Genomic DNA, 26,564 nt, shown 5'->3' on the forward strand with positions numbered 1-26,564 from the left:
TCCAAAACATACCATGATGTGATTATAGAAGCATGCTTATAGGATCAAATGATATAAATATAGATGTACTAGGAGAATAAAAAGAGAACCTCGCTATGCTGATCAACTGAAGCTGTCTCCGTGTCCTTCCTTCTTCGCCAACTCCGTCCACACCTTTGGGAACCCCTGGACCTGGTGGGGCTGGACCCCAACAGAGCCAGATGTGGTAGAACTTTATACATATACATATATATCATTTTGTAATTTTATACATAGACATATGTAATTTTAACAAGAAAAACCATTTACAAGAGATTGGTTATTCCTCATTCTGAAAGTAGAGAGACCTCAAGTCTTGTGAATACTCGTTATTCTGTGGAAAGGGAAATGCAGATCCCTCCCCGGGCTGACACAGGACATCCCTCCACATGCAGGTCCATGATCTTCTCTGCAATTCTGCAGTCCAGAAAGCTCTGAAAACAACGTTATCTCATACGGTGGCCCAAAAATGAACTTGGCAGCAAAATCTGACTGGAACCTACGAAAGGGAATAGTTTTCACATAGCCCATATTTCACTACAAATACATTAATGCAATCAAGGGTCCTGCCCCAGACATACTGGTATATCTGAATGAAGATACAGATTTGGGGGAATTATCAATATATAGATGGTAACTGAAGTTATGGGAATGGTTGAAATAGTCCAGGGAATGAAAAGAGACTTGGAGGAGAAGAGGGACTAGGACAGAGCTCCTGAGGACCCAATTAGTCAGTGGACCCGAGGGAGGATGCAGCAAAAAGAGCCAGGAAGAAACCAGGTGTGGAGACGCAGAGCCCTGAGAAGAGAACATTTGGCACGGAGGAGTGGTTGTCCGAGTTGGCGACTCAGAGGTCAGCACTGAAGCGGAGGCAGCTAGGATTTGCAGCCTCAGTAGTAGTGTCTCCTAGAGGACTGGGAACAAGTCTTAAACTTCTTTTACCTTTTTAGCAGCGCTGGGCTGTGCTTTGGTCATTGTAGGTGCCAAATAAAGACTTGCTAATTAATGTGTCAGTTAAAGCCATACATCAGTGGCAAACCTGTTTTTGTGAGGCCTCATTTGGGATGAGAGACTGGGAAGATAGCAGAAAGAGCAGAGAAAGAACACAAAAATGACTAAGAAGCGAGGCGAGTTTGCTCACTGGCATGAACAGTGGGAAAGGAGAACATTTCACTCCTTACCACGTGGGAGAACGGTAGGGCTGGGTAATGAGAAAACAGTAAAATTGAGGTGAAAAGGGTTAAGAACCATGATGGAGGAAGTAGATTAATCAAATAAACATTTTATTTTTAAACTATGAATCGGGGCAATTTATAGAACCTTACAAATAATCAAATCAAATCAAATTTCACAAATGATAAACAGGCAGAGAGGCTGACAGACTCTCCTACAGTAACAGCTAGGTTCTGGCAAAGTCTGTACTCAAAACGTTTATAATAGAATAGCAGTCCAATGCTAATGCCTGACTGTCCCTATACACTTTTATCAGTAAAATCTGGTTAAAATGAACGTCTAGGCAGCTGTGATCACCTGAATGAAATCAAGGCACAGGGGGCCGAAGCACTCTCAATGGGCAACAGGGACCATGATGCAATCAGGGGTCAGATGGGGGTTTTACTCATCCATCGCCTCTGAAAACCCCTGGAGGGAAGAGTCAAACATGGCTTCAGAAATCCACCCTGGAAAATCATTTTTTAAATGTAGTAGAGGTGGAAAGAGTGTATTCTCTTTTCCAAATGGTATTTATTATTTTTATGATCAGAAAACATACATTTTAAGCCCTAGCTGGTTTGGTTCAGTGGATAGAACATCGGCCTGCAGACTGAAGGGTCCCAGATTCGATTCTGGTCAAGGGCACATGCCTGGATTGCAGGCTTGATCCTGGGGGTAGGGAGAGGTGCAGGAGGCAGCCAATCAATGATTCTCTCTCTCTCATCATTGATGTTTCTATCTCTCTCTCCCTTTCCCTTCCTCTCTGAAATCAACACACACACACATATATATATATATATATATATATATATACACACACACACACATACATATATACATATAAAGAAAACATACATTTTAAAATGTGTTTTAATGAAAGAGTGGGTAGATGGGGAGAGTTAAAGTGAATCAGGCTTTTTGCCAGTGACCAGCAACTACTTAGATTCAGGTTGGTTTAAAGGTGAACTTCCATGCAAGGCAGCAACTTGCCTAGGGAAGACAATGCATGCATTTTTCTTGACCTGAGGATATGGGAGATCAGTTAAAGGAGGAAAAGAGAGAGAAAATGGACACTGGAGAATGGGTAAAGCCATGTGACCTTGGGGGAACCATTTTCCCCAGAAAGGGGAAGCTTTAACCTCTACAGTGTGGAACAGAATATTCCAAAACAGCTGGAAAGGCCTTGATAACTTCTCAGGTGAAATTAATGAAAACTTTCCCCTACCCCACAGGTCAAATCCTGCTGTTCATGAATAACCTTCAAGTTGGGGTCCAGCTGAGTCTCCAGATGAACGAGTCCCGGAGAACTTGACAATTTGGTCTGAAAAGATGTATTATGTCGAAAGTGCCAGTTGCCCCTGCAAGGGAAACGGTTGCTTTTGGCCTCAGAGATCCTAGGCCAGAAGTGAGGAAGAGCCACAGACAGTTCTGCTGGCCACTTTGACTGTAGCTCATACCCCTCGTTTTTATCCAAAAGAATTCTATCCCTCAGACTCACCGAGGAAGAACACATATGCAGGATACACAGCATGGAGTCCTATGCTCAACATCAGAAAGGCCAGCTTTGCTCTGGGAAGTATCGATGGTGTCAGTCTCCCTGCCATGTCAATAAGCTCGTACCACTGAAACGGAGTAAGAGAGCTACCGTAGCAGAAAAGCTGTGCCTCCCTTGCTCTCTTGCTACTGTGAGAGGCTTCTTAGTGCAGGAACTGAGCCTAGACCTGGCTTGGCCACATACAGCTGGGAGGCATTTCAAGAATAAGGAAGCCATTGTCCCCCGCAGGATGCATACTGTGCCAGCATGTCTCTCCATCAGCCCAACACAGGTTGGCTTCTCTGCCTGTGGATCAACAAAGTCCTTCTCAACAAATGTCAAAGGTCTTTGTGTTTTAATAGATGCCCAAGAACGGATGTGGTTGAGGTAGATAATTATTACCTAAGGGCTATTTTACCCAGTCTAATTTGATAAGTATCAACTGAGTAGGCTGATGTGAAAGAAATGATGGCACGAGCTACTGAAAAGCCAAGGTAAGACCCTGGACCCTGATCCCCAGAGCTTATCATCTAACAGTCGGAGCCTGAGGCATGTCAGCTATGGGCTCTGCCACACCAATTGTCTCCTATAGAGGGGAACCTGCCCAGAGCTCCATCTAGAGCCCCCTGCTCAGAGCTGTTCCATGTCCACTGATTGGGCCAGGACCAAGGACTAGCCTAAGGGTTACCCCACCACCACCACCACCCATAGGCTAGGGCAGCCGTGGGCAAACTACGGCCCGAGGGCCGGATCCGGCCCGTTTGAAATGAATAAAACTAAAAAAAAAAAAAGACTGTACCCTTTTATGTAATGATGTTTTCTTTGAATTTATATTAGTTCACACAAACACTCCATCCATGCTTTTGTTCTGGCCCTCCGGTCCAGTTTAAGAACCCATTGTGGCCCTCGAGTCAAAAAGTTTGCCCACCCCTGAGCTAGGGGGTACTCCATGCTCTGGGAGGCTGACCTATAGTTACTACCTTCAGGGATTTCCTTGTCCTCTGGCTTATAGTGGGGTTCAGCCAAGTAGGGGACCCTAGCCAGAGGTCAGAAGGAAGGAGACAAGTGATACTGGGATATTCACATCTCCACTGAAGGCTACATTCTTTTTTTCTTTTCTTTTTTAATATATTTTATTGATTTTTTACAGAGAGGAAGGGAGAGGGATAGAGAGTTAGAAACATCGATGAGAGAGAAACTTCGATTCAGCTGCCTCTTGCACGCCCCCTACTGAGGATGTGCCCGCAACCCAGGTACATGCCCTTGACCGGGACCGGAACCGAACCTGGGATCCTTCAGTCCGCAGGCTGACGCTCTATCCACTGAGCCAAACCAGCTAGGGCAAGGCTACATTCTTATCAGGCGTCCCTCTCCATATCACCCCTCCACCTCCTGAATCTCTCACTTCTTCAGACCTGGACCTGGTAATGACTCCCAACCCAAAGCAACACCAACCCTTTGTGATTTCCCCACCAACCTTTGTAAATAATCCCTTTATTGCAGTCCTCAAAGCACCCAGTGTGAATGCACCATCTGTTCCCTGCTGAGACCCTGACTGAGAGAGGTTACAGAGCTCAAGTGTGCACTCTTTGCTATCTGGTTTTCTCTCTGTACTAGTACATTCTGCTCGACTCTATCAGCAAACACTCATTGCTTCACAGAGACAAATTGGCCAGGAGGACATTTGCTCAAACTGGCATGGTGTGAGGTGAGGTGGGGTGGCAGAAGGGAGGCAAGGAGTGCCCTGCCTCAACGCCAGCAAATACATTGCATGAACGCTAAGCGAGAAAGAACCTAGTAACCACCTTCCCCAGGATGAAGTCTGGATCTGACCTTCCCTTGGGCAGGAAAGTTTTCCTTCTCAGATCAAATTAGTCTCTTTAGGTAAAAATGCTTTGTTTTGAGTTACATTTTATTGCACAACCACAAAATAATAATCAAAAAGGTTCTCTTGGTGAGAAGGTCATTGCTCTGCTCTAACCACGCAGTTAATTTACCCAAATTAATGCAGCGACAGGAGGGGAAGGATGAAATCTTCTATGTCATTTTTGCCTTTTAAATATTGCTAAGCTCTCAAAAAGCAAAGGTTACTGAGCACATCAAGCTGTATTCCTCGTTCAGCCTTTAATGTGAGATTAGGGAGAGTGGGTAGGCTGTAGGCAGTGGGGCTATTTTTATGACAATTTACCCTCTCTGAACTCACTAATGGGGAAAATTACATTGTAAATTGTTCTAAAAAGGAGACTAAAAGGAACTCAAATGATCCAAAGCTGTCTCTCACCTCTAAGAAAAATATTCTCTCTCTGACTCTTTGGTGCATATTATCTTGTCTACTTGGGATCTGGCTTTTAAAGCAGGTTTCCCCCTGGGCAGATTCAACAGCAGTCTATGATAGAAATGTCCTATTTCCTACCTAAGACTCAAATGGAAAAACACAGGATCTAAATTTATTTGTTTTCTTTCCTGCTCCATCCCTTTAAAAAAGGATATACTGGTTTCTTTTGTCTCCAGTCTTTTGCCAATAGGCATGTAAAAGAAAGAATCATGCGGTAATTATTAATTTTGCATGGGACCAACGCTGGCCTCAGCTTTCATTTGAGATGCAGTTACATGAAAAACAGACTGCGTTAATTTCATCTCCTCTGGGGTTGCTTGGCAACAAGGCCTTGTTCCAGATCATCTCTTCTCCTTGGCCCAGAGTGATCTCTTTGGGGTATTGCTCATGCTAAGGCAATCATCACACTGTTGCTATCGCTTCTGAATGTGTCCCCGTGGTCCTGCTGGCACAGGGGGTTGGTGGCTTTGCTCCAGTCATACTTTCTGGGGTCTATATAAGCTCTGAGTTTGTCATCACAGTGAATGAACTATGACTGGGGAATTTGGAACCTGAACAATGGAGGTTAGACAAGAAAGAGAGAGCATAAGTAATGCCTGAGGTGATGCTAAAGGGCAGTGGGACTGAGATGGGATAAATACTGATGTCCCTTTAAAAAAGAAAAAACCTAACTATGTTCTGATTTGGAAATGTTTCTAGGCTATATTGCTAAATGATAAATGCAAGCTCCAGAACAGTATAGGATGCTGGCTTTTGGGGTGAGGGAGAGACGAGGGGAAGGTATGAAAATACTGTGTTTATGTTTGCATAAAGAAAAATACAGGTGGCCACCCATGAGTGTTTATGAGGAGTGAGAGAGGTGGAGTAGAAAGAGCAGAGGTGAGAACAAGATTTTCACCTGCGGACCTCTTTATATTATTTTGCGTTATAAAATAAAAGAATGTGTTACCTAGTAAAAGAAAAAATAAATTCTAAAAAGAAACATTAAACAAGTTAATTTGGGGCAGTTTTGAGAAAGTTGGGTAAGAGTATATGGGAATTTACTGAACTATTTTTGTAACTTTTTTAGTGAGTCTGAAATTATTTCAAAATTAAAGTTAAAAGAAATGTCTACAATATTAGCAATCCCAACAAATTTTCCAGGCTTTCCTTCCTATTTAACATCATTCTTGCGACCTTTATTAAAGGAAGTCAATCTGCACATTTTGAACATTTTGAGTGAGTTGGTAGGAGGTGCGGGGGGGACATCTTTGAGCATTTTGAGCTGCAGAGAAAAGCCCTCAGCTAGGACCATTAGCCTTAATCAGAGTGTTCTAAATGGCTTCAGCTGCAGTCCCTACAGATCTGAGGAGAAATAAGTGACAACCTCCTTCGGGACTAGCCTCTCTGAGTATGGAACTCCCATCATGAAAGCATCCCTCTTCAATGCATATAAGCCCTCAGTGTGTCTTCCTGGTTTTCCTGGAAAACCTTCCGTGTTTTCTCTCATCTCTGCAGCAGCAGCCATCTCTTCATCTTCTGGATCGCTTTATTTGTATTTCTCTATGGGACTAAGCCCCTTGAGGGTAAGGGCAATGGCTGAGTCATAGACATACACAGCTTCCTACCATAGCACAGACATACCTTCTTCTTAAGTTTGTTTTATTTTATTATTGATTTTTAGAGAGAGAGAGAGAAAGAAACATCTACACATGCCCCCTACCAGGGATCTAGCCTGCAACCCAGGCATGTGCTGGGGATTGAACTATCAACCTCTTGGTATACGGACAACATCCAACCAACTGAGCCACACAATCCAGGCCTTAAGTTTTTGTTTTGAAATAATTATAGATTCACATAAAGATGCAAAAAATATGTAGAGAAGCTATAAATGCTTATACTTTAAAGAAGAAAAATCTTAAATCTATAACCTAACTTTTTACCTGAAGTAACTAGGAAAAGAAGAGCAAACTGAATCCAAAGCAAGTAGAAGAAAGGAGGAGAGGGGGAAAATTAGAAAGGAAATAAATGAAACAGAGAATAGAAAAAACAATAGATAAAATCAATAAAACCAAAAGTTGGTTCTTTGAAAAGATCAACAAAATTAACATGCATTCAGCTACCAGGCATGGGGAGTGGGCCTAAGCCGGCAGTCAGCCATCTTTAGCGCTGCTGCGGAGGCCGGAGAGGCTCTTACCACCTCCGCTGAGCCCGCCAGCTGTGAGCCCGGCTCAGGGCTTCTGGCTGAGCAGTGCTCCCCCTATCGGAGTGCATTGACCACCAGGGGGCAGCTCCTGCATTGAGTGTCTGCCCCCTGGTGGTCAGTGCCTGTCATAGCAACCGGTTGTTCCAGCATTTGGTTGATTTGCATATTAGCCTTTTATTATATACTAAAGGCCCAATGCACAAAATTCATGCAAGGGGCTTGGCCCTCGCAGCCCTGGCTGCCTCGGCCGGCCTTCGGAGCCCCAGCTTCATCAGGAAGGTCGCCTGGACAGTTGTCTGGATGGTCCTTCTACTGTTCGGTCTAATTAGCATACTAGCTCTTTATTATATAGGAGGATAAATTTTTATTTTTAGAACAGTTTTAGATTAACAGAATTACTGTGAAGATAGTACAGAGAGTGCTCATAACACACCAGAGCCTGTTTCCACTGTCATTAGCATTTCACATTAATATGCTACATTTGACACAATCAATGTACCAATTTTGATACATTTGTATTAATTAAAGTCCATAACTTGAGATTTCCTGTTTTCACTTGCTATTCCTTTCCTGTAACAGGACTTCATCTAAGATACCCTATTATGTTTGTAGTTGTATCTCCTTAGGCTTCTCTTGACTGCAGATGACCCTTAAGAATTTTGTGGAGTCCTGGTCTGATATTTTATAGGTCTTTCAATTCTGATCTCTCTGGTGTTTTCCTCATGGTTATACTGGGGTAATGCATTTTGGGGAGCAAAACCAGAGAGGTGAAGTCCCATTCTCCTCACATCAAAGGAACATACTATCAATATGACATAATTGCTGATGTCACCCTTGATCACCTGGCTGAGACAGTGTTGTCAGATTTCTCTACTGTAAAGTTACTCCTTTTCTTTTTGCTCTTTCCATACTGTGTTCATAGCCCACATTTAAGGAGTAGGAATTATGTTCCACCCTCTTAAGAGCAGAATGTCTACATCAATTATTTGCAATTCTTCTGCAGGGGAGGTATATCTAAAATCCCCGATTTATTTATTTATTTATTCAATCATTTATTTATATCAGTATAGATTCATGAATATTTATTTTATACTTAGGGTAACGATACAATACTACTTCATTCAGTTTATTGCTCAAATTATTCCAGCTTTGGCCATTAGGAGCTCTTCATTTGGCTCTTATATCCCTTTGACATATGACCATCATTGTGGGTGTTTTTGAATTTTTTATTTTTATTTTTGCATTTGTTTACTTACTGGCACTAGAAAATGCTCTAGGCTCAAATTGTATCTTTTCCATCCTATTCCCAGAATCAGCCTTTTCTCCATGAAGCCCTGGCTCCTTTCACTGGAGAATGGCATTAGAAACCAAGAGCTGGGCTCTAGCCGAAACCGGTTTGGCTCAGTGGATAGAGCATTGGCTTGCGGACTGAAAGGTCCCAGGTTCGATTCCGGTCAAGGGCATGTACCTGGGGTGCGGGCACATCCCCAGTAGGAGATGTGCAAGAGGCAGCTGATCGATGTTTCTAACTCTCTATCTGTCTCCCTTCCTCTCTGTAAAAAATCAATAAAATATATTTAAAAAAAAAAAAAAAAAGAGCTGGGCTCTAGGTGTGTTTATTGCTACTCAGGTCTCATTTCTTTTAGGCCTTCCCAGTTGACAGAGAAAATAAATATAGGTGTATGTGCTAATATATATATATATATATATATATATATATATATATATATATGTATATATATATATTTCTATCTTATACCTAAAGTAACCACTTGTACCTATATTAAGGTAAACATAAGTTCATACTGATATTCCCAACTCTAACCCATTACAACATGGATAATTCTAGCATCTTTCCCTTGCTTATCTGTAACTTCCCACTCCAACAACAACCTGGCTCCCATCACCCGTCATTCAATTATTTAGTTCTTCAATTCCAGTAAAGTACATGTGTAATGGTTTCAGAATTGCTAACCATGCCCCCATGGGAAATGGTACTTATATACAATTCCATTTACTTTTAGTCTCACAGACTCCTCTCATTTCCAAAATCACATAGGTCAGTACCTTATTTCCCTACGCCTTTTAGTGAATTTGGAATCCTATCTAATAAAAGACAAAATGGGTAATTAACCGTACCTCTGCTACGCTTCCCATTGGCTAATCAGGGCGATATGCAAATTAACTGCCAAGAAAGATGGCGGTTAACCGCCAACAAAGATGGCGGTTAATTTGCATATGTAGGCGCCAAGCTATGGAGCGAAGCCGGCTGGGCCCGGGCAGGAGCAGCAAGCGAAGGCTGGCGTGGTGAGCGAAGAGCAAAGAGGGGGGCCCGCCGGCCCATGTGTGCACAGGGCCAAGGGCTTAGCTAAGGCTTAGCTCATACCCCCTGGTGGCCCCACAGCAGGAAATCCTGGCAGCCTCCTGACAGGAGGGCGGCCGGAAGAGCCGAGTGGGGCAGGGGCTGCAGGGAGCCATGGAGGGGCAGAGCGGCCGAAGCGGTCTGAGGAGAGTGCTTGACAGGAGCCTGGACTGCAAAGAAGGAAGAGGAAGCGGCCACAGGTAGCTCTTCCAATCCCCCTGCATGGACACCCTACTGCAGCCCCCATATCCCTGGGGGGACGGGGAGGCTGACCAGACAGGAGAAGACCCAGCCTTGGGGGTAGCTGCAGCCCATATCTCTGACTCCCAATCTCTTCCCCTGCCACCCCCACCAGGGGCGCCCACAACAATAGCATACCTGCGACAACCCGACAGGGCCCCGAGGCACCCAAGGCCCATGGCCTGCCGCTGCTGGGCCCCCTCCGCTGGGGCCAGGCATGCCTCTCCTCCCTACAACTCCAGACCCGGGTGAAGGCAGGCCTAAGCGGCCCCTCAGGGTCATACTCATCCCCCCCAATACCCCCTCCCCGACAGCAGTGGCGCCATCTCTGCAGCAGAGGTGCACTGAACCTTGCCGGGGGTGTGGCTAAACCCGCCCTCCTAGCCCACTAAGCCATCAGCTGGACATCCCCCCAGGGCTCCCAGACTGTGAGAGGGCACAGGCCACACTGAGGGACCCACCCCCCTAGTGCACGAATTTCGTGCACCAGGCCTCTAGTCTATATATATATATAAAAGCCTAAGCAACCGTTAGCCATGATGCACACTGACCACCAGGGGCAGACGCTCAACGCACAGGCATGGAGATATGGAATAGACTGATGATTCTCAGGGGGAAGGGGGGAGGGGGAGGGCAGGAAGAGATTAACCAAAGATCTTATATGCATACTAGAGGCCCAGTGCATGGATTCCTGCACTGGTGGGTTCCCTCAGCCTGGTCTGTGGGGACTGGGCCAAAACCCACAATCCGACATCCCCTGAGGTGTCCCAGGTTGCGAGAGGGCACAGGCCAGCCTGAGGGACCCCACCAGTAAACAAATCCGTGCACCGGGCCTCTAGTACATTTATATTTTTTGGTGATATTCTGTATTCCATCATGGGATCTCTAAATTCCTAAATGACTTTTTAAAATTTGTATACATCAAAGATTTACTCTTTTTTGAAGCAAAGCATATCTACGGGTTTTGAAAAAATACTGTATTGGATTCACCATTACAGCATCATACAGAATAATTTCACTACCCTAAAAAAAAACACCCATTTCACTTTTTCAAGCCTCCCCCACCCTGACCCCCTAGAAGCCACTGGTCTGTTTACCATCTCTATAATTTTGCCTTATCCTGAATGTCTTAGTAATTGGACCCATACGGCATGTTGGGGGCGTTTTTCAGTAGTATGCATTTTAGACTCATCAATGTCTTGAAGAGCTTGTTTGTGTTTTATTGCTGTATTATATCCCACTGTATGGACTGACAAGTAATGACATGATGAACTCTCAGCTCCTATCAGAAATATGTGTCAGGGAAATCACTGAGGCACCCAGAGGGTGAAAAACAAAACAAAAACCAACAACTCTGTGGAAGGGATAGGAAGGAAATCATGGTCTGGATCCAGCAGAGGCTCAAAGTCAGCTGTTTGAAACTCCAGGTAATAGAAATGGCATTTACTCTCCGGTCTCCAAAAATGGGTTCAGATTCTGCCTACGTTTTGCAAAGAAACAGGACAAAGCTAACAAAGGCCCCCTGTGGCAAAATGGGACCGATTTTCAACCTGAGAAAGTACCCTACCCTTTTCTAGTTGGTTCTCTTGAAGTAGATTCCTAGATTATTATCCAAGTTTGGTTCTCTCACTTTTCTCAATTTCTGTTGCATCCAGCTCAGGGAACTTTTAAGCCCTATTCACTGACAGTTGTGACTATAGATAAAACCATGCTACTATAGTGTTCAACTGGATCTCAGTGATCTAAGGAGGAGGGGCCTTGATGTATCAAAAATATTTGGCTTTAAAAAAATAACTCTTTAGACGAAAGTCAGTTTTGTCTGGAGTGACAGAACATTGTGTTCGGGAACTCACAGAGGCACCATGCTCTCAGGGGACTTTCTGTCCTTCCTGGCATTCTTTCTCCACCCAGTCCTTTCTGACCTTCACCACAGGGGACACCTATTGTCTACACTCAGGTCTCATTTTTCCAAAAACAAAAAAACTATTTATTTACACCCCACCCTACTCCAAAAGAAAGCTTTGAAGAAATTTAAAAAATAAAATATTTTCCTACATAGAATAGAACAAAAAGGAAAATAAAACCAAAACTAGTTAAAAGGAACTGAGAAATAGATGTACCCAAATTAGCATTTATCATCCACAATAATTATATTTTGCTTTCAAGAATGTTCTTCACTTCTAATACTCAAATGCAACTACTCTTTTAGAAAGCCATCATTTGAATTTCCCATGTGATGTCTTCAAAGTTTTATGTTCAATTTATACATATACAATTCAATTTTCACATATTTTCTTCTGTTTCACTATTCTGTTCAATTACTGAGCCTTTAGTGGCGTATCCACTTAAACAGTCATCTTAAGACAGATTTTCCAGCCAAAACCGGTTTGGCTCAGTGGATAGAGCGTCGGCCTGTGGACTGAAAGGTCCCAGGTTCGATTCCGGTCAAGGGCATGTACCTGGGTTGCGGGCACATCCCCAGTAGGAGATGTGCAGAAGGCGGCTGATCGATGTTTCTCTCTCATCGATGTTTCTAACTCTCTATCTCTCTCCCTTCCTCTCTGTAAAAAATCAATAAAATATATTTTTTTTTAAAAAGGACAGATTTTCCAATAGTCTAAGACTCTAGCTCAGCCATGGGCAAACTACGGCCCGTTTGAAATGAATAAAACTAAAAAAAAAAAGACCGTACCCTTTTATGTAATGATGTTTACTTTGAATTTATATTAGTTCACACAAACACTCCATCCATGCTTTTGTTCCGGCCCTCCGGTCCAGTTTAAGAACCCATTGTGGCCCTCGAGTCAAAAAGTTTGCCCACCCCTGCTCTAGCTGGTGGCTGTTAACCCTTCTAGAAAATCCAACAGTTGGTCCCTCTGTTTCTCCCATGGACGCACATTGATCTTGAAAACTTTCTGATGATAATGAGCAACGATGATAAAAAATCAGTTTCTCAGAGAGAAACATCAAATGGTGAATAAATATATATTAAGGTATTCCTGTTATATATGAGACCTAAGGTTAAGGACCTTGTATCTCTTGTCCATTAATATGCCTCATACAGTGCCTGGGATACAATACAGATCCTACTATCTACTGAAATTGCTGAGTGCCCTCTCTGAGCAGGATACTTTCCTCAAACATCCTGGGATTATGCAGAAATAAAAGATTCAAGAGTTCATAATCAGCATCCCACACCCACCAAGACCCATCATGACACACAGAACAAATGGTGGGTGAAAGCTTCAACTTACTATGAAAGCTAGGACCCCTTGTGTTCACCCTGCACAGTCCCAGCATGTGAAACTGGGAAGGGCATATCCGCTGAAAGCCTTGGCTAGTTGGATGTAGAGATATTCTTATGGCCCCACCCTGCTAAGCTAGGGCTCCTGGCAGAATCTTGGACAGACTAAGTAATGTGGCTCTAGGACAGGGGCCATTTTTCCTCACACGCCAGACTGGTGCAGAGCCCTCCCTTCACACAGCCAAGTCTGTGTGAAGGATCAATTTGGGCCTGACGAAGTCTTCCAGCCTCACCCTGACGACTCCCGGAGATCCTGCCCCACCACAAAGGTCTGCTGGCACCTGGTGGGTGGCACCTAGCCTTGGTATACCCTTTGACATTTCCTGAGTTGGCTCAGACCCAGCATTGACATTGAGTTTGAACCTGTATCAATCTGGTGAACATCACTCACCTTACTTACCTGGTGACTCATTGAAAACCTACCTCATGCAACTCAAGTCTCACCAGAGGCTCTGTAACTGAGCCTATCAGGCAGCCAGCAAGCAGTGGCAGGCCAAGGCAGATCTCAGGGTGCCTTAGGACTTTTGCTGACTTGCCCCTGGTAGCAGTACAGGTAAAAGCCAGTCTTGGTGCACAGTTTGGTCCTTACCACTCACACCCAGGCCCAGCAGAGGCAGCTACAAACTGTGGATAGCTTTATAGCTCCAAATAGGTTACTCAGGGCCAGTCACAGGCAGCATCTGACATTGGCCTGCACCTGAGTCCCTCCCAAGAAGCTCCAGAACCAACACACCCAGTGGCCAGCTTCAGATAACATCAAAGCAGGATCTAATTAGCTTTACAAGTGGCATATTCAAAGGGAGATCTCGGCAGGCACCAGACCCTGCTGAGGCAAATTCTGCTTTGTGTGGTCAGCACCTGCACAGCAGCTCATAAACTGTGTTTGGGGTTGATCCTCACAGCCACCCAGCCTGAGAGTTGACCCCACCCACAAATAGGCCAATAGCAAACAAGACTCAATTACAACAGGAGGGCCTACATAATCCACACAGGGACATTCTTAGAGCACCCCACTCAAGTGATCAAGGGGACTGTACCACTGGGTCCCACAGGACACCTCCTAATAAGGCCACCCTACCAAGACTGGGAGGCATAGCGGTTTTACCTAATTCATAGAAACAAACACAAAGAGACAACCAAAAATGGAAGACAAAGAAACATACCCCAAATGAAAGAGTATGAGAAATCTCCAAAAAACGAGCTAAATAAAAGAGGCAAGCAATTTACCAGATACAGAGTTCAAAAAAATGGTTATAAGGATGTTCAAGGAACTTAGTGAGAACTTCAACAAAGAGAACAAGCATTAAAAACTACATACAAGCCATAAGAAAGAACCAGTCAGAAATTAAGAATACAATATGCACCCTATGCTCGTGGCAGTGTCATCTACAATGGCCACGATTTGGAAGCAGCCCAAGTGCCCACCAGTAGATGATTATATAAAAAAGCTATGGTTCCATTTATACAACGGAATACTACTTGGCCATAAAAAAAAGAAGGAAGTCTTAACTTTCCCAACAGTATGGATGGACCTGGAGAGTATATTCTAAGTGAAATAAACCAGTCAAAGAAAGACAAATACCATGTGATTTCACTTATATGTGGAATCCAATGAACAAAACAAACAAAACAGAAACAGACTCATAGATACAGAAAACAGACTGACAGCTGTTAGAGGGGAGAGGGGTTAGTGGGCTGAGTGAAAAAGGTGAAGGGATTAAGTAAAAACAACAAGAAAAATTCAACCCTACTGGTTTGGCTCAGTGGATAGAGCGTCGGCCTGCAGACTGAAGGGTCCTAGGTTCAATTCCGGTCAAGGGCATGTACCTTAGTTGCGGGCACATCCCCAATAGGGAGTGTGCAGGAGGCAGCTAATCGATGTTTCTCTCTCATCAATGTTTCTAACTCTCTATACCTCTCCCTTCCTCTCTGTAAAAAAATCAATAAATATATATATTTTTTAAAAAGATTACAGACCAGAATATATTTTTTAAAAAAAAAGAAAAGAAAAATTCATAGGCCCAGACAGCAGTATGGTGATTACCATATGGGAAGGGGGTTGGAGGGAGGTAGAAGAGAATAAAGGAATAAATAGTGATGAAAGGAGACTTGACTTTGAATGGTGAACACACAATACAATATACAGATAATGTATTATAGAATTGTATACCTGAAGCCTATATTTTACTAACCAATGTCACCCCAATAAATTAAGTAAAAATTTTAAAATTAAAATAAATAGATATCAGAGCATGTAGTAATTCCTTCAACCACTCAGCCTCCAGGAATGGCCACAGTGCTACCAATTCATGGGAAAAACACACTAGCAAGAAGTTACATGTGAAATGACCTATTGGATCCTTTAAGTTCTGTGACTGTGGTCTATCCCAGTGCATGTCAGGGCTGCCATGACCAGATCTCCCCAGCCTCAGGCTTTAATGCCCCCTTCTCCCCCTCCCCCCACCCTGGGCTATGTTAATGCTGCCATCTGACTCCCCAGCTGCTGCCCTATCCTTGTTTCCAAATACTAAGTGCCCTTTAGTTTATAGCACTGCTGAGATGCTCTAGCACTTCACTTCTGGCTCCTGCCCTCTCAGGCAGCAGCCAAATGTTTAGGGTGGGAGAACCAACTAGAAGACCAAGAAATAAACAACCATATGAGATACACTCACTCCATGCTCCCAAACCCTAATTTAAGAGTAAAATCCCCACCCTGGCCCAGCTGGTGTGGCTCAGTGGTTGAGCATGAACCTATGAACCAGGAGGTCTCGGTTATATGCCGGGGTTGCAGCCTCGATCCCCAATGTGAGGCCTGCACGAGGCAGCTGATCAATGATTCTCTCTCATCATTGATGTTTCTCTCTCCCTTCCTCTCTGAAATCAATAAAAAAAAATATATATTTTTTTAACATCCCTGTTCTGTTTAACCAGACTATAATATTCCTCTGTTTTGATAAATACACTAACAGAGTATGGCAAGTTGCTCAGCATTGGCACTATTAGCATTTTGGTCCAGGTAAGATTTTGTTGGGAGTGCTGCCCTGTGTGGTGTAGAATGTGGATGCCCGTAGCAGTCACTCCCCAAAGGTCTCCAAACATTGCAAATTTGTGGACTGAGAACTCCTGGGGCAGAGTAAGCAATACAATATGAAATCCAGACCTACAAAAAAAGCCAATGAATACATCACACCAAAGCTGATGGAATTTAACCTTAAAAATAGGCCAGCCCTAGCTGGTTTGGCTCCATGGATAGAGCGTCGGCTCACGGACTGAAGGATCCCAGGTTTGACTCCAGTCAAGGGCATGTCTTTGATTGCAGATTCCCGGCCCTGGTCAGGGTGCATGCAGGAGGCAACCAATCGATGTGTCTCTCTTACACTGATGTTTCTCTCTGTCTCTCCTTCTCCCTTCCACTCTCTCTAAAAAAATCAATGGAGCCCTAGCCGGTTTGGCTCAGTGGATAGAGTGTCAGCCTGCAGACTGAAGAGTCGCAGGTTCGATTCCAGTCAAGGGCACATGCCTGGGTTACAGCCCAATCCCCAGTAGGGGGTGTACAGGAGGCAGCTGATCAATGATTCTCTCTCATCATTGATGTTTCTCTCTCTCCCTCTCCCTTCCTCTCTAAAATCAATAAAAATATATATTTTAAAATATCAATGAAAACATATCTTGGGTGAGGATTAACCAGAAAAAAAACAGGCCACATTGTTAGTAATTGGGGAATCTTGCAACTTTCTGTAAACTTTATTTGAAATGTTTTCTGAATGAAGATTTTAAAAAATACAAAAGGTAGAGATAGCTTGGATTCAAGCTTGACTCTCTTTTTTTAAAGTCTTTATTGAGATATAATTCATATACCAGCTACTTACCCAGATAAAGGGTAAAAGTCAGTGTTCTTTAGTAAATTCACAGGGTTCTGCAACCATCACCACAATTTAGTTTTGGACGTTTTCTTTCTCTCCCAAAGAAATCCTATACCTATTAACAGTCACACAGGTTGCCCCCAAGCAACTACCAAACTACTTTGTCTTGAGATTTGCCTATTCTGGACATTTCATACAAATATAATTGTAAATGTAATGTGTGATCTTTTGTGACTGGTTTCTTTTATTTAGAACTAGAGGCCCAGTGCATGAATTCGTGCACGGGTGGGGTCTGGGCAGCCTGGACCTGATTGGGGCGGATTGGGGCCAGGCCTGTTGGGAGGAGGAGACGGCGGGAGGTTGGCCGGCCAGCCTGCCCCGATTGGGGTCCAATCAGGGCTGGGCTGGCTGTGGGGGAGGAGCCATGGGCGATTGGTCAGCGGGCCCCACCCCCGGTTGGTATTGGAGGGACTGATCAGGGGCAGGGCCAGCCAGGGGGTAGGACCACGGGTGGTTGGCTGGCCGGCTCTGCCTCCAATTAGTATGGGGGGGGGGGCCAATCATGGGCAGGGCCAGCCATGGGAAGGGGCCACAGGCATTATGCTGGCCGGCCCTGACCCTGATCAGAGTGGGAGGCCAGCCGGGGGGTGGGGCTGGCCAGGGGGAGGGGCCACAGGCAGTTGGCCAGCTGGCCCTACCCCTAATTGGGGTCGGGGACTGATCTGGGGTGGGGCCGGTTGGGGGGAGGGGCCACTGGGGGGTTGGCCAACCGGCCCCACCCCCAATCGGGCCAGTTCGCTGGCCACAGTGGGCGTCATAGCAATCAGTCATTCCAGTCATTACAGCATTCCAGTCACTGGCTTTTATATATATAGATAGATAGATATTTTCAGGTTCATTCCTTTTGTGGTATGTATTGTTATTCCTTTTTATTGCTGAAAAAGTTTTTGGTGAATGTATATTTTCATTTATCTTGGGTATATGCCTAGTAATAGAATTACTGGGGCCCTAACCAGTTTGGCTCAGTGGATAGAGCGTCGGCCTGCGGACTCAAGGGTCCCGGGTTCGATTCTGGTCAAGGGCATGTACCTTGATTGTGGGCACATCCCCAGTAGGAAGTGTGCAGGAGGCAGCTGATCAATGTTTCTCTCTCATCGATGTTTCTAACTTTCTATCCCTTTCCCTTCCTTCTCTGTAAAAAATCAATAAAATATATTTTTAAAAAAAGGTCCTAAAAGGATATTCATTATAAAAAAAAAAAAAATAGAATTACTGGGTCCTATGGTAACTCTGTTTATGATTTTGAAGAACTGCCAAACTGTTTTTGAAAGCAACTGCACCATTTTATATTCCCACCAACAAAGTGTAAGGATTCCAATTTCTCTCCATCCTCCCAACACTTGCTACTGTCTGGCTTTTATTGTAGCTTTCTTATTTCATTGTGGTTTTGATTTGCATTTCCCTAATGATTTGTGATGTTAAGCATTTTTCCATGTGTTTATTAGCTATCTGTATGTCTTATTTGGACAAATTTCTACTTCAATCCTTTCCAATTTTTAAAATCAGATCTATTTTTAAAAATGTTTTTATTGATTTGAGAGAGAGAGGAAGGGAGAGGGAGGGAGGGAGGGAGGGAAGAAGGGAGAGAGAAAGAAACATCAATGTGAGAGAGAAACATTGATTGGCTGCCTCCCACATGCACTACCAGGGATGGACCTGAAACTAGGGCATGCGCCCAACCCAGAATCCAACCGGCAACTCTTCAGTGCACGAGATGATACTCAACCAACTGAGCCATACTGGCCAGATCCTTTACAATTTTTTTTTTTAATTAAGCTTTTAATTGTTAGGTAATTGTAGCTTTACATATAGATGTAAGAAATAATATAGAGAACATCTATGTATCCTTTACTCAGTATTCCCCATGGGTACATCTTGCAAAACTATAGTACAATATCACAATCAGGATACTGATATTGAGACAGAGAAGATACAGATATTTTCCATCACCACAAGGATCCCTCCAGTGCCCTTTTATAGCCACACCTACTTCCCCTCCCCACACCCTTAGTTACCCCTGCTAACCAGTAATCTGTTCTTCACTTCTGCAATTTTGTCATTTCAAGATTATATGAATGAAATAATACAGTATATAACCTTTTGGGATTGGTTTTCCCCCACTCAGCATAATTCTCTATATTCAGCCAGGTTGTTGGCATGATCAATAGTTTGTTTCTTTTTATTCCTAAAGAGTATTCCATCATATGGATGTACCAGTTTGTTTAAACATTCACCTATTGAAGGACATTTGGGTTGTTTCCAGTTTTGAGCTATTACAAATAAAGCTGCTATAAACATATGTGTTCAGGTTTTGATTTAAACATATGTCTTCATTTCTCTTGGATAAATGCCCAGGATTGCAATTGCTGGATTGTATGGTAGCTGTATGTTTAGGTTTTTAAGAAACTGCCAAACTGATTTCCAAAGTGGCTGTACCATTTTACATTCACTCCAGCAATGTGGGAGTGATTCGCTTTCTATGAATGAAGGCTGAGTAGAAGGGAGACCTGGACCTCCCTGCTACAGAGCCTTTGCAACTAAACACTGGCAGCCTGCCCCTCCTGGGGTTAAGCCATGATCCCAGACTGGGAGCTCTGGGAAGGAGCCCTATCTTCCAGAGATATAGTAGATTTTCTTGAATGAAGGACATTTGGGTTGTTTCCAGTTTGAGTGAATGTTTCTTCATTTGCAGTATGCCCTTAGGACAATTCCCAGAGACATTTTAAAAAATAATTTTCACTAAATTGTTTGCTGAGGAGGTCTGTTGAGCTCCTTACACTACCATTCTAGAAGGAAGTAAACTGGATTTCATTAAAATTACAAGCTTCTGCTCCTTGAAAAGCACTGTTAAAAAAATGAAAGACAAGCCACAGACTGCATGAAAATATTTTAAAAATACATCTGATAAAAGACTTGTATCCAAAATATTCAAATAACCCACAAAACTCAATAATAAGAAAACAAATAATCTATAAAGATATACACATGGCAAATAAGCATGTGGAAAGATGCTGAACACAAGTCATTATGGAAATGCAAATTAAAATCACAATGAGATGCCACTACACATACATTAAAATTACTATAATCAGAAAAACTGATAAGATCAAGTGTTGGTGAAAATGTAGCAGGCTGGAACTCTCATATATTGCTGATGGGAATGGAAAATAGTATCACTACTTTGGAAAAGTGTCACAGTTTCTTATAGAATTAAATATGCCCTCCTCAATATCTACCCAAGAGAAGTGAAAATTTGTGTTCACACAAAATTCCATATACAAATGTTTAATGTAGTTTTATTCATAATTGCTTAACACTGTAAACAACCCAAATGTACTTCCACTGATAAATGTGGTACAAATACAATATGGCACACCCACATAGTTGGATACCATACATCAATAAAAGGAACAAACTACTGATAAATGGAAAAACATGAATAAGCCCTGGCTGGTGTGGCTCATTTGGTTGGGCATCATCCTGTGCACCAAAAGGTTGCCTGTTCAGATTCCTGGTCAAGGCACATGCCCAGGTTGTGGGCTTGATCTCCAGTAGGGGGAGTGCAGGAGGCAGCTCCCTCTCCCTTTTTCTCTCTCTAAAAAAGCAATAAAAACCTTTAAAAAAAAAAAAAAAAAAGGATGAATTTTAAATGCATTATGCTACATGCCATGGGTTCAATTATGCCCCCCCTCCAAATAAAATCCTACCTCCTAACACCTCAAAATGTGACCTTATTTAGAAATAGGGTCATTGCTGATAAGGAAAGAGAACAGGCTCCATCCTTTATGAACACACGATGCTCTAGGCACTGGATCACAGCATGGAATTAACTGCCTGATTCCAGGAATCCTAGCTACATGTCCATGGGCTGCCACTAACCTCAGGTATAAAATGGAGATAATAATGATGTTTACTTAACATGATCATTGTATAAGATAAAAGAAATAGCTTAAGCGTCTGACACATTATAAGCACTGAATAAATATAATTTCACTATTAAAAAAAAAGAAAGAAATGGGGTCGCTGCAGGTGTAATTAACTAAAATGAGGTCATACTGGAATAGGGCAGGCCCTTACTCCAATACGAGTGCCAGGATTGCTGGTGATGCCAGATGCTGAGATAAAGGCATGAACAGATTCTCCCCTAGAGCCATCCAGTGAGGATGGCACTTCTGACAACTTGATTTTGGACTTCTAGCATCCAGAACTGTGAGCTAATACATTTCTGTTGTGTAAGCCACCTAGTTTGTTACTTTATTATGACAACCCTAAGAAATTATTACACTAAATTAAAGAAGCTGGACTCAAAAAACATTTACATGATATTCTGGAAAAGGCAAAACTATAGGGGTGGAGAACAGATCTGTGGTGCCAGGGGCTGGGGGTAGAATGAGGGGCTAACTACAAAGAGACATGGGAGAATTTTGAGGGTGATAGAAACATTCTAGATCTTGACTGTGATGAGAGGTACACAATTGTATATATTTGTCAATCACATATTACACTATGTAAATTTAAAATTTTTCAATTTTATTCTACGTAAGTTATAGCTCAATAAACCTGACCCAGCCACCATCCAAAAAACCATACACAAAAAGCACCTTGTACTAGTACAGTGACCATTTGTATACAAAGTGTCATCTATATACAATTCATATTAAACTTCTCCAATAGAACTCAAAATGTCTTCTGTAATTGCCTTTATCTACCAGGATTCAATCAAGGATCCAGATGCACCAACAGGCAATTACTTCCTCTCTGGTGAAGCCCTGAAGGAGCTCGTGTGCTAGAGTGTCAGGACCAGCTTTCCGGAGAGAGTGCTGTGTAAGCCAAGGCCTGATCAAGGCCGTGGAGATAAAGAGAGGAAACAATGGGAGGTAAACAGCTAACTAGTTAGTGACTAGAATTAAATCCGTGTAGGTATTTAGCTTCAAGAAAACGAAGTATTCTTGCCAAAATTTTTAATCTTAATTAATCAAGACTCTAGTCCTAACTTCTGATTTACAGGAAATACTTAGGACAGAGGATTTTAAAGTCACATTGTCTTAAATTTTAGAACCCTAACCAGAGAAGTTCAGAATTTATAGTTAGACCAAATCAGTGGTCTTTGTCATTCAAAAAAAACCCGTGGCTACTGGAAGAAAAGATGAACTGTTAAAGCCTTTTATTCCATTACTAGAGCCCGGTGCACGAAATTCGTGCACAGGGTGTGTCCCTCAGCCCAGCCTGCACCCTCTCCAATCTGGGATCCCTCTCACAATCCAGGACTGCTGGCTCCCAACTGCTCACCTGCCTGCCAGCCTGATGACCCCCTAACCACTCCCCTGCCAGCCTGATTGATGCCTAACTGCTCCCCTGCTGGCCCAATTACCCCTAACTGCCCTCCCCTGCAGGCCTGCCCCCCCCCCCCACTGCCCTCCCCTACGGGCCTGATCCTCCCAAGTGCCCTCCCCTGCAGGCCTGGTACCCCCCAACTGCCCTGCCTGCAGGCCTGATCGCCCACAACTGCCCTCCCCTGCTGGTCATCTTGTGGCGGCCGTCTTGTGTCCACATGGGGGCGACCATCTTGTGTGTTGGAATGATGGTCAATTTGCATATTACCTCTTTATTATATAGGGTTAATTGAATTTATTGGAGTGACATTGGTTAATAAAATTATATAGGTTTCAGGAGTACAGTTCTACAATACATCATCTGTATATTATATTGTGTTCACCACCCAAAGTCAAGTCTCCTTCCATCACCATTTATCTACCCTTTACCCTCTTCTCCCTCCCCCCACCCTCCTTTCCCTCTGGTCACACCATACTGCTGTGTCTGTAAGGATTTTTTAGTTTGGTTTTTTTTTTTTTTTTTTTAAATATATTTTATTGATTTTTTACAGAGAGGAAGGGAGAGAGATAGAGAGTTAGAAACATCGATGAGAGAGAAACATCGATCAGCCGCCTCCTGCAAATCTCCTGCTGGGGATATGCCCGCAACCCAGGTACATGCCCTTGACCGGAATCGAACCCGGGACCCTTCAGTCCACAGGCCGACGCTCTATCCACTGAGCCAAACCGGTTTCGGCTTTAGTTTGGTTTTGTTTTTCTTAATCTCTTCACCTTTTTCACCCAGTCCCCCAAACCTCCTTCCCTCTGACAGCTGTCAGTCTGTTTTTTGTATCTGTGAGTCTACTAGAGGCCCAGTGCATGAAATTCAAGCACAGGTGCAGTCCCTAGGCCTGGCCAGCAATCAAAGCACAAGCACTTGGTGTGGAAGGGCAGGTCCCAGCTGACCTCTGGGCCCGGGCAGCACCTGGGCCCTCAGGCCCTCACACACCCCCCTCCACCTGAGTCACAGCACTCAAGTCCCCATGTGGAGATGCGGGCCAGGGCACAGAATGGGTGCTGCACGGAAGCTGGGCAGGCAGCTCACTCTCTCCCGGCCAGCCTCGCAGACCAGTTCTTGCGTGAACCCACGGGGAGCCCAACTGGCCTCTGCAGTCCTGGCAGCTGCAGCCTAGCTCACTCGGAAGAGACTGGGCAGGTACAGGGCAAGCTCCTCATGGGCGCCTGGCACCTGAGTACAGGGGCTTCCCCGGCACGCAAGCCCTGGCATCCTGGGGGAGGGTAGAAGGGGGAGTGAGAGTGAGCTCAGTGGACACCCCACATTTTCACCACACCTCTGTCCCTGTCATCCCCACTCCCAGGTAGCCAGCGAGAGGTCACAGCCCCCCACCAAGTGCCGTGGGAGGTTGGTTGCTGCCACCTACCCCCAGCTCCCCATCCTGGTCCAAGGCCCGGTCCTGATCGGGCGATCAGGGCCTGCCAGCTGCTGGTCGCCATCTGTGGTCATTGGTCACCAATGTCTGCCATGTTCCGCACCGCCCCCTTGTGGTCAGCACACATCATAGCAAGTGGTCAAATGCTGGTTGAGGGGACAATTTGCATACTAGGCTTTTATTATACAGGATTTCTATTTTGTTTGTTATTTTGTTCATTAGATTCCACATATAAGTGAAATCATATGGTATTTGTCTTTCTCTGACTGGCTTATTTCACTTAGCATAATACTCTCCAGGTCCATCCACACCATCACAAAAGATAAGATTTCCTTATTTTTTACGGCCGAGTAGTATTCCATTGTGTAAATGTACTATAGCTTTTTTATACACTCATCTACCAATGGGTTCTTGGGCTGCTTCCAAATCTTGGCTATTGTAAATAACTCTGCAATGAACATATGAGTACATAGTTATTGGGGTTTTTTATTGAATAGGAAGGGCTGGTGTATGTATTCTCTTAAAAAAAAAAAAAATCCAGTGACCTAAGTAATCCCAACAGAAGTGAGGATCAATAAGATGCTTGTGAAAAAAATGACAAATAGGCTGACTGAGCCAAAATACAATTTATTTTTTCCACAATAATTACCTTGTTGTAGTATTACTGGTATGCACATGTGTATTCAATGGACCCTACTACAATGTTAAACAACTACGTATCAAATTTTATGTACACAATGTGTGCTTTTCTTTCTCAGTCCTAGTCCTTGATGGAGATATTATACAGCAGGTGCTCAATAAAATTTGGGAATATTCCTCCAGTTTCATTCTCTAGAAGATTGAAAGCTCCTTGATGGACAATGTTTCCAGACTACATGAATGGCTCCTACAAATCATAAGAAAAAGAAGAATAACACGAAAAGAAAAACAGGCAAAGGCTATGGACCCTTTCACAGAAGAGGGAATAAAAATAGCAGAGACAATGAAAAGATGCTCAACCTCACTGATGATTGGGAAAATGCCAGGCAAAAGGAGATAACATTTTTGACGAATTACATCAACAAAAAGGTATACTATCAAGATACTTTCATACACTGTTTGTGAAAAGTGTAAGTTGGCTGGGCTACCTTAGAGGGCTATTTGCCAATATCTATTTGCATCCTGAATTTAAAGGATTCTGGGCTCTGTGCTGGAGCCAGTTCATATCAGCTTTCAAGAGCCAGTTGTGTGTATCTTTTTTCAACTCCAAGTTTATTTTAGTAAGGTCACATTAGTAGTTTGAAATCAACCATGGTGAGGCTGATTTCACAATAGAAATGGACAAATGCCACAAATCAGCCCCTACCCCCTTTTTTTTGAAGACTGGTTATTAAACATTTATCATATCCTATAGGGTATTTGTCAGAGTCCAGAACCTAAAAAAGTACATAACTCAAAATAGAGCAATTCCTGTTTCCTAAGATATATTTGCACATGTATACAGGGAGGTGTGTACAAGGATGTTCACTGCAGCATTGTTTGCAATGAGGAAAAACTGGAAACAACCTAAAATATCCATTGATAGAGAATTAAAAAAACACCTAAATTACGTGCCTGGAATACTATGCAGCAGTTGAAAGAAATGAAAAAAAATTATGCACACACACTGATGGAAGGAAAAATTTCTTTACCTACTTAGGTATGACTGGGAAAATAACTGACAATAGACAGATTAACAGGAAAATAAAAATATCACCCATGCAGGACCAACGTATAATAAGGTGGCGGGGGAAGGGGAGAAGATTGGGAAATCATAGGATGGAAGATTCTGCTGATTCCTGCTTCCTCAGTTTTTGCAGAATGTCCCAGTGCTTCAGGTCAGTGTTTCCTGACTGAGACATGAGGGATGAGGGGAGTGAGTGCTAGCCACCGACTCATAAAGCTCCGTTCTTATCAGATGAGGGACATTCAGATGAGATTTCTTTTAGTATCTTCTATAGCTCAGATATTTCCACTCTGAAGTATTCTCTATGCCAGTTTGGTGGGCTGTTGGTCTCTGCAGTACTAATTTGGAAAAATCTCAAGACATATCGTTAAGGGGAAAAGCAATTTGCAGGACAATACAATAGGACTGTACATATGTTACAGGAGTACCTAAAATAATACAGTAAATATGGGCATATATGCAAGTTGGTAAAAATCATTTAAAAATCTGGAAGGAGATACACTCAAAATAATCACAGAGGTTACTGCTGGGGAAAAAGAGGCACAAACCAGGATAGACAGTATCCTATAAAATAAAAACTAATATGCTAAGTGTCCAGTCGTCGGTTCAACCAATCAAAGCATAATATGCTAATGATATGCTAAGGTTGCTCAGCTGCTCGCTATGACGTGCACTGATCACCAGGGGGCAGACGCTCCAACTGGTAGGTTAGCTTGCTGCTGCGATCTGGCCAATAAGGTCTGAGCGAGACAGGCCAAACATGCCCTGGAGCTCTCCTATGGTCCATCCCAGGCTGGCCAACCTCCTGCATTCCTTCCCAGCCCCAATCGTGCACCAGTGAGGTCCCTCAGCCGGCCTGTGCCCTCTCGCGCTCTGGGACCCCTCAGGGGATATCAGAGAGCCAGTTTCAGCCCAATCCCGCAGGCTAGGCCAAGGGACCCCATTCGTGCATGAATTCCTGCACTGGGCCTCTAGTTAGTGAT

The 26,564-nt window shown here is 43.6% G+C and overlaps 1 protein-coding gene across 2 annotated transcripts in view; it reads right to left on the minus strand.

The window, feature by feature from the left end:
• Positions 1-26,564, minus strand: part of COMMD1 (copper metabolism domain containing 1) — a 151,198-nt gene that overhangs the window by 36,401 nt on the left and 88,233 nt on the right. Inside the window, exon 4 of one of the 2 annotated variants that reach the window (XM_036334409.1) lies at positions 2,572-2,588. The exons of the other annotated variant lie outside the window; for it this stretch is intronic. The gene's annotated coding sequence lies outside the window, so the exon portion shown is untranslated. Of the gene's footprint in view, positions 1-2,571; positions 2,589-26,564 lie in introns of those variants that run through there. 2 annotated transcript variants of the gene reach the window in all.

This window comes from Myotis myotis, unplaced genomic scaffold (genome assembly GCF_014108235.1).
Source record: "Myotis myotis isolate mMyoMyo1 unplaced genomic scaffold, mMyoMyo1.p scaffold_m19_p_14, whole genome shotgun sequence".
NCBI classification, from domain to species: domain Eukaryota; kingdom Metazoa; phylum Chordata; class Mammalia; order Chiroptera; family Vespertilionidae; genus Myotis; species Myotis myotis.